The sequence below is a fragment of the Panulirus ornatus genome, chromosome 20 (assembly GCF_036320965.1).
Source record: "Panulirus ornatus isolate Po-2019 chromosome 20, ASM3632096v1, whole genome shotgun sequence".
NCBI classification, from domain to species: domain Eukaryota; kingdom Metazoa; phylum Arthropoda; class Malacostraca; order Decapoda; family Palinuridae; genus Panulirus; species Panulirus ornatus.
This window is the reverse complement of record NC_092243.1, coordinates 33,262,353-33,275,520: the sequence shown is the minus strand read 5'-3', so window position 1 is coordinate 33,275,520 and position 13,168 is coordinate 33,262,353.

Sequence of the window (13,168 nt, the reverse complement as noted above, 5' to 3'; positions counted from 1 at the left end):
CTCCCAATTGACTTGACCCTCACCCCTACTGTACCTAATAACCTTGCTCTTATTCACATTTACTCTTAACTTTCTTCTTCCACACACTTTACCAAACTCAGTCACCAGCTTCTGCAGTTTCTCATATGAATCAGCCACCAGCGCTGTATCATCAGCGAACAACAACTGACTCACTTCCCAAGCTCTCTCATCCCCAACAGACTTCATACTTGCCCCTCTTTCCAGGACTCTTGCATTTACCTCCCTAACAACCCCATCCATAAACAAATTAAACAACCATGGAGACATCACACACCCCTGCCGCAAACCTACATTCACTGAGAACCAATCACTTTCCTCTCTTCCTACACGTACACATGCCTTACATCCTCGATAAAATACATATATATATATATATATATATATATATATATATATATATATATATATATATATATATATATATATATATATGTATATTTATTTATTTATTCATTATACTTTGTCGCTGTCTGCGGCGTTTGCGAGGTAGCGCAAGGAAACAGACGAAAGAAAAGGCCCCACCCCCCCCCCCATACACATGTATATACATACGTCCACACACGCAAATATACATACCTACACAGCTTTCCATGGCTTACCCCAGACGCTTCACATGCCCCGATTCAATCCACTGACAGCACGTCAACCCCGGTATACCACATCGCTCCAATTCATTCTATTCCTTGCCCTCCTTTCACCCTCCTGCATGTTCAGGCCCCGATCACACAAAATATTTTTCACTCCATCCTTCCACCTCCAATTTGGTCTCCCTCTTCTCCTTGTTCCCTCCACCTCCGACACATATATCTTCTTGGTCAATCTCTCCTCACTCATCCTCTCCATGTGCCCAAACCACTTCAAAACACCCTCTTCTGCTCTCTCAACCACGCTCTTTTTATTACCACACATCTCTCTTACCCTTACGTTACTCACTCGATCAAACCACCTCACACCACACATTGTCCTCAAACATCTCATTTCCAGCACATCCATCCTCCTGCGCACAACTCTATCCATAGCCCACGCCTCGCAACCGTACAACATTGTTGGAACCACTATTCCTTCAAACATACCCATTTTTGCTTTCCGAGATAATGTTCTCGACTTCCACACATTCTTCAAGGCCCCAAGGATTTTCGCCCCCTCCCCCACCCTATCATCCACTTCCGCTTCCATGGTTCCATCCGCTGACAGATCCACTCCCAGATATCTAAAACACTTCACTTCCTCCAGTTTTTCTCCATTCAAACTCACCTCCCAATTGACTTGACCCTCAACCCTACTGTACCTAATAACCTTGCTCTTATTCACATTTACTCTTAACTTTCTTCTTCCACACACTTTTCCAAACTCAGTCACCAGCTTCTGCAGTTTCTCACATGAATCAGCCACCAGCGCTGTATCATCAGCGAACAACAACTGACTCGCTTCCCAAGCTCTCTCATCCCCAACAGACTTCATACTTGTACCTCTTTCCAAAACTCTTGCATTTACCTCCCTAACAACCCCATCCATAAACAAATTAAACAACCATGGAGACATCACACACCCCTGCCGCAAACCTACATTCACTGAGAACCAATCACTTTCCTCTCTTCCTACACGTACACATGCCTTACATCCTCGATAAAAACTTTTCACTGCTTCTAACAACTTTCCTCCCACACCATATATTCTTAATACCTTCCACAGAGCATCTCTATCAACTCTATCATATGCCTTCTCCAGATCCATAAATGCTACATACAAATCCATTTGCTTTTCTAAGTATTTCTCACATACATTCTTCAAAGCAAACACCTGATCCACACATCCTCTACCACTTCTGAAACCACACTGCTCTTCCCCAATCTGATGCTCTGTACATGCCTTCACCCTCTCAATCAATACCCTCCCATATCATTTACCAGGAATACTCAACAAACTTATACCTCTGTAATTTGAGCACTCACTCTTATCCCCTTTGCCTTTGTACAATGGCACTATGCACGCATTCCGCCAATCCTCAGGCACCTCACCATGAGTCATACATACATTAAATAACCTTACCAACCAGTCAACAATACAGTCACCCCCTTTTTTAATTAATTCCACTGCAATACCATCCAAACCTGCTGCCTTGCCGGCTTTCATCTTCCGCAAAGCTTTCACTACCTCTTCTCTGTTTACCAAATCATTTTCCCTAACCCTCTCACTTTGCACACCACCTCGACCAAAACACCCTATATCTGCCACTCTATCATCAAACACATTCAACAAACCTTCAAAATACTCACTCCATCTCCTTCTCACATCACCACTACTTGTTTTCACCTCCCCATTTGCGCCCTTCACTGAAGTTCCCATTTGCTCCCTTGTCTTACGCACTTTATTTACCTCCTTCCAGAACATCTTTTTATTCTCCCTAAAATTTAATGATACTCTCTCACCCCAACTCTCATTTGCCCTTTTTTTCACCTCTTGCACCTTTCTCTTGACCTCCTGTCTCTTTCTTTTATACATCTCCCACTCAATTGCATTTTTTCCCTGCAAAAATCGTCCAAATGCCTCTCTCTTCTCTTTCACTAATACTCTTACTTCTTCATCCCACCACTCACTACCCTTTCTAATCAACCCACCTCCCACTCTTCTCATGCCACAAGCATCTTTTGCGCAATCCATCACTGATTCCCTAAATACATCCCATTCCTCCCCCACTCCCCTTACTTCCATTGTTCTCACCTTTTTCCATTCTGTACTCAGTCTCTCCTGGTACTTCCTCACACAGGTCTCTTTCTCAAGCTCACTTACTCTCACCACCCTCTTCACCCTAACATTCACTCTTTCTTTTCTGAAAACCCATACAAATCTTCACCTTAGCCTCCACAAGATAATGATCAGACATCCCTCCAGTTGCACCTCTCAGCACATTAACATCCAAAAGTCTCTCTTTCGCACGCCTGTCAATTAACACGTAATCCAATAACGCTCTCTGGCCATCTCTCCTACTTACATAAGTATACTTATGTATATCTCGCTTTTTAAACCAGGTATTCCCAATCATCAGTCCTTTTTCAGCACATAAATCTACAAGCTCTTCACCATTTCCATTTCCCTCAAAGGCCCAGTCCTCTGTTCTTAACGCTACCTCGCTATCGCGGGAAATAGCGAATAGTATGAAAAAAAAAAAATATATATATATATATATATTGATACAATGCTAGGATATATGTATATAAAAGAACTTGAACGTCTACAACTTAAAACTGACATAAACAAACTGATAGATTGGGCTCACAGGTGGCAAATGAATTTCAATATCGTTAAACGCAAAGTTTTTACTTATCATTAGCAAAGACAAAAAGCAAGCTACAGAATGAATTTTGTTGGGTTGCAAAAAAGGTAAAACACTTGGGCATGATAATCTCTGGTGACCTAAAACATAGTAAGCTGTACAGAAAAGCAGTAAAAAGAGCAAACAAAATTCGTGAGTCTTCGAATTTAAAATCAGGATATCATCCTTACTCTGACAGCTCACTGGTTCGTCCTTGTCCTTGTCCAGTTTATGTTATCCTCCTTATAAACGAAAGAATGGAGAGAGTGCAGCGTCAAGCTACCAAGTTGATTCCCGGCTAGAGAAGCATATCATATAAGAGCCAACGAAACGACTTGGGTCTTTTTAGCTGAGGACAGAAAAGATTATGAGGTGATCAAAAACAAATATTCAGAATTAGCAAAGGCTTTGATAATCTTAATTTATCAAGCAACTTAAGCCTTGATTCGTCTGATTTTACTTGTAGCAATGGATATGAATTCGTGGGCAAACGTTAAACCTCGAATGAGGCGAAGTACTTTTTCTATAGCAAGACCGATAACTTGTAGAATGATTTACCGGTTAGGTTAGTTGAAAGCAGTTCAACAGACACGTTTAAAAAGAGACTTGATAAATGTCTATAAGTCCACGAGTAACATTATCTGCGCCCCCTTACTCACACTGACAGTTCACAGGCTATTCTCTTTGAACTACTTGTATGTCCTGCAACTTTTACCACACTATTCTGTGAGTGTCCGCTATCTTCCACTGTAACTAATAGCCTCGAAAGGATCCAGAGGTCTGTTGCTGTTCGAATTCCTTTGTCTTCACTAGTGTGAGGACAACAACCTCACTATATTGATTCCCCAAAATAGGGTGCAAGTATGCTTTTGATTCGTGTCAAGCAGTTGGGGAAGAACTTAAAGATAACAGATAATCATATGATTCACATTCTTCTGCCGTGTTCTGCTTACTGCGATCGCCATTTTTGCCGCTGGTCCGGCCCAAGACTGTTTATCACTTCATCGGCGTATATGTAAGCAACTTCCATGACTTTTCTTGCTTACTCAGTCCCTCATGCACTGTATTCGCCTCTTGTCAGTTTGATAGGTGTCCGTACTTGTCTTTGCGGGTAACAAACTCATTTGATGTTAGTTTTATTTTCGCTTATACTTTTGGCAAAACCTCGCCTTGTTTCTCCATAATTATATGGCCGGACATCCAGTGCATGGTATATGTATATCACGCTAACCTTGTTGATCCTTATTCCACTTATTGATTTCAACGCATACCCTCTCATCCCTGACGATGCAACAACGTTTATCCTCATCTCCTGTAAATATCTATTCATATCTGAGGCTTTCCTTGAACTGAGCAGTTTTACATATTTCTTATTTTCTTCTGTGCTGTTCTCAACATTCCCTCTGCGCCTTGGTATTATGCACTTGGCGTTCCTCTTAACTATGACTAACAGGCCTTTAGGGAAACACAGCTTTTTGAACACCTCAGTGATATATCCATTTTTCTCTTCCAAGTATTCGTCACTTCATATTCTGACTGCTCGTAAATAGAACCAAATAATCACTCCTGACTTTGTTCTCTCGTTTGCCCATAGATAATGAATACATTCATATCCGTTGGTAATTTTTCTGGTGTTCAGAAAACTTTAAACTCTGGTCAGACCACCATATCATTGTGTCTAAGAATGGCAATTTTTCACTGTCTTCCTCTCCTACAGTAATTTGCATATCTCTACTGAAATTATCTAGCATTCAAAATTTGTTGTCCATGTTGGTCCGGCGAGGAAGCACTTTCTTCCCGAGCTATGTAGACCTGTATCTTTGTATGTTAGATTTTCTGACGGAGGCTTCTTCGCAAGCCTAAAGTTTAAAAGAATAAAGCTCAGAGGCTCTTCCCTGTGTTTACCCACAATCCCAGTTCATATGATAGTCATAATGAATAATTCACACACACACACACACACACACACACACACACACACACACACACACACACACACATACACACACACACCAGCACCAACCCTTGATGGGCAGGACATGTGTCTCCGCAAGATTGATAGATATACAACGCCTGACTGTACCCAGCATCTTCACACAGGAGTGTCTACCTTCTGTGCATCTGATTGCGATAAAGATATACAAATTAGAAACGTTTACCATTGAACTAGTGAGGCCTATGTTGGATATGCGGTCGACTCACCTACTCAACCCGTTGACCGTTAGAGTAGACCCATCCAGCTGACCAAAGGACCTCTATGTATTTCCCATGTGGCTCAGAGGAGCAATCACCTGACCGACGTCTGTCACCACAATCACCTTGTGCCAGCCAGTGCTCGCACAGATAGCAAGACTTGCCCTATACCTACTGTTGTGAATATCATAAACATGAACAAGTACACGGCAGAGCAAGTAAATAGCTTAGTTTCACCATAGTTATGCGTATGTGAAGTACCATATTACTGTAACAGAGCCAATGTAAGGAATATTCATCACTTCGTGTTCATCATTAAAATCAAAATATATGTCAACACAGTATGTTGTTCTACATAATCTAATGTTCACCATAAAAAAACACAATGTTTGTCAACTCATTACAAATGCAATTCAAACAATATGTAACTATACATTACTTAATGTTCACCTTTAAATGTATAATGTATGTCAACACTGCAATTCAACCAATATACAACTTTTTACACCATGTTCAAGGAATCATTACGAAATGTATGATGTATAAACTATGAGATTTGCTCTGTAAAACTTCCTGCACTAAGCAGATAGACTTCACTTGTGTGCTTATACAAAGCGTATAAGTACCCAGCCCCACCATGCTATTTTCTAATTAACTGACTAGTTAACACTATGGCCCCTAATTATGCAATTCGTCATCTGAGTATTTTCAGCCGAATGGCTGCTCGAGTTCAGCACATCGTTAATTACTATTTTTATTTACAAAACACCACACACACACACACACACACACACACACACACACACACACACATATATATATATATATATATATACATATATATATATATATATATATTTTTTTTTTTTTTTTTTTTATACTTTGTCGCTGTCTCCCGCGTTTGCGAGGTAGCGCAAGGAAACAGACGAAAGAAATGCCCCCCCCCCCCATACACATGTACATACGTCCACACACGCAAATATACATACCTACACAGCTTTCCATGGTTTACCCCAGACGCTTCACATGCCTTGATTCAATCCACTGACAGCACGTCAACCCCTGTATACCACATCGCTCCAATTCACTCTATTCCTTGCCCTCCTTTCACCCTCCTGCATGTTCAGGCCCCGATCACACCAAATCTTGTTCACTCCATCTTTCCACCTCCAATGTGGTCTCCCTCTTCTCCTCGTTCCCTCCACCTCCGACACATATATCCTCTTGGTCAATCTTTCCTCACTCATTCTCTCCATGTGCCCAAACCATTTCAAAACACCCTCTTCTGCTCTCTCAACCACGCTCTTTTTATTTCCACACATCTCTCTTACCCTTACGTTACTTACTCGATCAAACCACCTCACACCACACATTGTCCTCAAACATCTCATTTCCAGCACATCCATCCTCCTGCGCACATCTCTATCCATAGCCCACGCCTCGCAACCATACAACATTGTTGGAACCACTATTCCTTCAAACATACCCATTTTTGCTTTCCGAGATAATGTTCTCGACTTCCACACATTTTTCAAGGCTCCCAAAATTTTCGCCCCCTCCCCCACCCTATGATCCACTTCCGCTTCCATGGTTCCATCCGCTGACAGATCCACTCCCAGATATCTAAAACACTTCACTTCCTCCAGTTTTTCTCCATTCAAACTCACCTCCCAATTGACTTGACCCTCACCCCTACTGTACCTAATAACCTTGCTCTTATTCACATTTACTCTTAACTTTCTTCTTCCACACACTTTACCAAACTCAGTCACCAGCTTCTGCAGTTTCTCATATGAATCAGCCACCAGCGCTGTATCATCAGCGAACAACAACTGACTCACTTCCCAAGCTCTCTCATCCCCAACAGACTTCATACTTGCCCCTCTTTCCAGGACTCTTGCATTTACCTCCCTAACAACCCCATCCATAAACAAATTAAACAACCATGGAGACATCACACACCCCTGCCGCAAACCTACATTCACTGAGAACCAATCACTTTCCTCTCTTCCTACACGTACACATGCCTTACATCCTCGATAAAATACATATATATATATATATATATATATATATATATATATATATATATATATATATATATATATATATATATATGTATATTTATTTATTTATTCATTATACTTTGTCGCTGTCTGCGGCGTTTGCGAGGTAGCGCAAGGAAACAGACGAAAGAAAAGGCCCAACCCCCCCCCCCATACACATGTATATACATACGTCCACACACGCAAATATACATACCTACACAGCTTTCCATGGCTTACCCCAGACGCTTCACATGCCCCGATTCAATCCACTGACAGCACGTCAACCCCGGTATACCACATCGCTCCAATTCATTCTATTCCTTGCCCTCCTTTCACCCTCCTGCATGTTCAGGCCCCGATCACACAAAATATTTTTCACTCCATCCTTCCACCTCCAATTTGGTCTCCCTCTTCTCCTTGTTCCCTCCACCTCCGACACATATATCTTCTTGGTCAATCTCTCCTCACTCATCCTCTCCATGTGCCCAAACCACTTCAAAACACCCTCTTCTGCTCTCTCAACCACGCTCTTTTTATTACCACACATCTCTCTTACCCTTACGTTACTCACTCGATCAAACCACCTCACACCACACATTGTCCTCAAACATCTCATTTCCAGCACATCCATCCTCCTGCGCACAACTCTATCCATAGCCCACGCCTCGCAACCGTACAACATTGTTGGAACCACTATTCCTTCAAACATACCCATTTTTGCTTTCCGAGATAATGTTCTCGACTTCCACACATTCTTCAAGGCCCCAAGGATTTTCGCCCCCTCCCCCACCCTATCATCCACTTCCGCTTCCATGGTTCCATCCGCTGACAGATCCACTCCCAGATATCTAAAACACTTCACTTCCTCCAGTTTTTCTCCATTCAAACTCACCTCCCAATTGACTTGACCCTCACCCCTACTGTACCTAATAACCTTGCTCTTATTCACATTTACTCTTAACTTTCTTCTTCCACACACTTTTCCAAACTCAGTCACCAGCTTCTGCAGTTTCTCACATGAATCAGCCACCAGCGCTGTATCATCAGCGAACAACAACTGACTCGCTTCCCAAGCTCTCTCATCCCCAACAGACTTCATACTTGTACCTCTTTCCAAAACTCTTGCATTTACCTCCCTAACAACCCCATCCATAAACAAATTAAACAACCATGGAGACATCACACACCCCTGCCGCAAACCTACATTCACTGAGAACCAATCACTTTCCTCTCTTCCTACACGTACACATGCCTTACATCCTCGATAAAAACTTTTCACTGCTTCTAACAACTTTCCTCCCACACCATATATTCTTAATACCTTCCACAGAGCATCTCTATCAACTCTATCATATGCCTTCTCCAGATCCATAAATGCTACATACAAATCCATTTGCTTTTCTAAGTATTTCTCACATACATTCTTCAAAGCAAACACCTGATCCACACATCCTCTACCACTTCTGAAACCACACTGCTCTTCCCCAATCTGATGCTCTGTACATGCCTTCACCCTCTCAATCAATACCCTCCCATATCATTTACCAGGAATACTCAACAAACTTATACCTCTGTAATTTGAGCACTCACTCTTATCCCCTTTGCCTTTGTACAATGGCACTATGCACGCATTCCGCCAATCCTCAGGCACCTCACCATGAGTCATACATACATTAAATAACCTTACCAACCAGTCAACAATACAGTCACCCCCTTTTTTAATTAATTCCACTGCAATACCATCCAAACCTGCTGCCTTGCCGGCTTTCATCTTCCGCAAAGCTTTCACTACCTCTTCTCTGTTTACCAAATCATTTTCCCTAACCCTCTCACTTTGCACACCACCTCGACCAAAACACCCTATATCTGCCACTCTATCATCAAACACATTCAACAAACCTTCAAAATACTCACTCCATCTCCTTCTCACATCACCACTACTTGTTTTCACCTCCCCATTTGCGCCCTTCACTGAAGTTCCCATTTGCTCCCTTGTCTTACGCACTTTATTTACCTCCTTCCAGAACATCTTTTTATTCTCCCTAAAATTTAATGATACTCTCTCACCCCAACTCTCATTTGCCCTTTTTTTCACCTCTTGCACCTTTCTCTTGACCTCCTGTCTCTTTCTTTTATACATCTCCCACTCAATTGCATTTTTTCCCTGCAAAAATCGTCCAAATGCCTCTCTCTTCTCTTTCACTAATACTCTTACTTCTTCATCCCACCACTCACTACCCTTTCTAATCAACCCACCTCCCACTCTTCTCATGCCACAAGCATCTTTTGCGCAATCCATCACTGATTCCCTAAATACATCCCATTCCTCCCCCACTCCCCTTACTTCCATTGTTCTCACCTTTTTCCATTCTGTACTCAGTCTCTCCTGGTACTTCCTCACACAGGTCTCTTTCTCAAGCTCACTTACTCTCACCACCCTCTTCACCCTAACATTCACTCTTTCTTTTCTGAAAACCCATACAAATCTTCACCTTAGCCTCCACAAGATAATGATCAGACATCCCTCCAGTTGCACCTCTCAGCACATTAACATCCAAAAGTCTCTCTTTCGCACGCCTGTCAATTAACACGTAATCCAATAACGCTCTCTGGCCATCTCTCCTACTTACATAAGTATACTTATGTATATCTCGCTTTTTAAACCAGGTATTCCCAATCATCAGTCCTTTTTCAGCACATAAATCTACAAGCTCTTCACCATTTCCATTTCCCTCAAAGGCCCAGTCCTCTGTTCTTAACGCTACCTCGCTATCGCGGGAAATAGCGAATAGTATGAAAAAAAAAAAATATATATATATATATATATTGTCGCTGTCTCCCGCGTTTGAGAGGTAGCGCAAGGAAACAGACGAAAGAAATGGCCCAACCCACCCCCATACACATGTATATACTTACGTCCACACACGCAAATATATATACCTACACAGCTTTCCATGGTTTACCCCAGACGCTTCACGTGCCCTGATTCAATCCACTGACAGCACGTCAACCCGTATACCACATCGATCCAATTCACTCTATTCCTTGCCCTCCTTTCACCCTCCTGCATGTTCAGGCCCCGATCACTCAAAATCTTTTTCACTCCATCTTTCCACCTCCAATTTGGTCTCCCACTTCTCCTCGTTCCCTCCACCTCCGACACATATATCCTCTTGGTCAATCTTTCCTCACTCATTCTCTCCATGTGCCCAAACCATTTCAAAACACCCTCTTCTGCTCTCTCGACCACGCTCTTTTTATTTCCACACATCTCTCGTACCCTTACGTTACTTACTCGATCAAACCACCTCACACCACACATTGTCCTCAAACATCTCATTTCCAGCACATCCATCCTCCTGCGCACAACTCTATCCATAGTCCACGCCTCGCAACCATACAACATTGTTGGAACCACTATTCCTTCAAACATACCCATTTTTGCTTTCCGAGATAATGTTCTCGACTTCCACACATTCTTCAAGGCTCCCAGAATTTTCGCCCCCTCCCCCACCCTATGATCCACTTCCGCTTCCATGGTTCCATCCGCTGCCAGATCCACTCCCAGATATCTAAAACACTTTACTTCCTCCAGTTTTTCTCCCTTTAAACTTACCTCCCAATTGACTTGACCCTCAACCCTACTGAACCTAATAACCTTGCTCTTATTCACATTTACTCTTAACTTTCTTCTTTCACACACGTTACCAAACTCAGTCATCAGCTTCTGCAGTTTCTCACATGAATCAGCCACCAGCGCTGTATCATATATAAATATATATATATATATATATATATATATATATATATATATATATATATATATATATATATATATATATATATATATGTATATATATATATATATATATATATATATATATATATATATATATATATATATATATATATATATATATATGCGCTGGATGTGCTGGAAATGAGATGTTTGAGGACAATGTGTGGTGTGAGGTGGTTTGATCGAGTAAGTAATGTAAGTGTACGAGAGATGTGTGGAAATAAAAAGAGCGTGGTTTAGAGAGCAGAAGAGGGTGTTTTGAAATGGTTTGGGCACATGCAGAGAATGACTGAGGAAAGATTGACCAAGAGGATATATGTGTCGGAGGTGGAGGGAACGAGAAGTGGGAGACCAAATTGGAGGTGGAAAGATGGAGTGAAAAAGATTTTGAGTGATCGGGGCCTGAACATGCAGGAGGGTGAAAGGCAGGCAAGGAATAGAGTGAACTGAATCGATGTGGTATACAGGGGTTGACGTGCTGTCAGTGGATTGAATCAGGGCATGTGAAGCGTCTGGGGTAATCCATGGAAAGTTGTGTGGGGCCTGGATGTGGAAAGGGAGCTGTGGTTTCGGGCATTATTGCATGACAGCTAGATACTGAGCGTGAACGAATGGGGCCTTGTTGTCTTTTCCTAGCGCTACCTCGCACACATGAGGGGGGAGGGGGATGGTATTCAATGTGTGGCGAGGTGGCGATGGGAATGAATAAAAGCAGACAGTGTGAATTGTGTTCATGGGTATATATGTATGTGCCTGTGTGTGTATATATATATATATATATATATATATATATATATATATATATATATATATATATATATATATATATATATATATATGTACATTGAGATGTATAGGTATGTATATTGGCGTGTGTGGACGAGTATGTATATATATGTGTAAGGAGGTGGGTTGGGCCATTTCTTTCGTCTGTTTCCTTGCGCTACCTCGCAAACGCGGGAGACAGCGACAAAGCAAAATAAATATAAACATAATATATATATATATATATATATATATATATATATATATATATATATATATATTTTTTTTTTTTTTTCTTTTCTTTCAAACTATTTGCCATTTCCCGCATTAGCGAGGTAGCGTTAAGAACAGAGGACTGGGCCTTTGAAGGAATACCCTCACCTGGCCCAATTCTCTGTTCCTTCTTTTGGAAAATTAAAAAAACACGAGAGGGGAGGATTTCCAGCCCCCCGCTCCCTCCCCTTTTAGTCGCCTTCTACGACACGCAGGGAATACGTGGGAAGTATTCTTTCTCCCCTATCCCCAGGGAAAATATATATATATATATATATATATATATATATATATATATATATATATATATATATATATATATTCCTATGAGTCCACGTGGAAAATGAAACACGATAAGTTCCCAAGTGCACTTTCGTGTAATAATCACATCATCAGGGGAGACACAAGAGAGAAATATAAGTCAGTTGATATACATCGAAGAGACGAAGCTAGGACGCCATTTGGTAAACATCCACTGACAATACTTTTCTCACTTGTGGCTTCTTGCTTGCAGGGTAACCACTTACATAATAACAATAATATACAGGAACTGCTGCTCTCACACAAGCCACCGTTTACGGGAAGTCAGCACCACAAGTAAAGCATCCTCCTCGAAGGCTCAGAGTGGGGTGCCTAAATGTGTGTGGATGTAACCAAGATGTGAAGACCCTTACGGGAAAAACAATCACTCTTGAAGTAGAACCTTCAGACACAATTGAAAATGTGAAGGAAAATAGTGAAATTGGAGAAAAATGT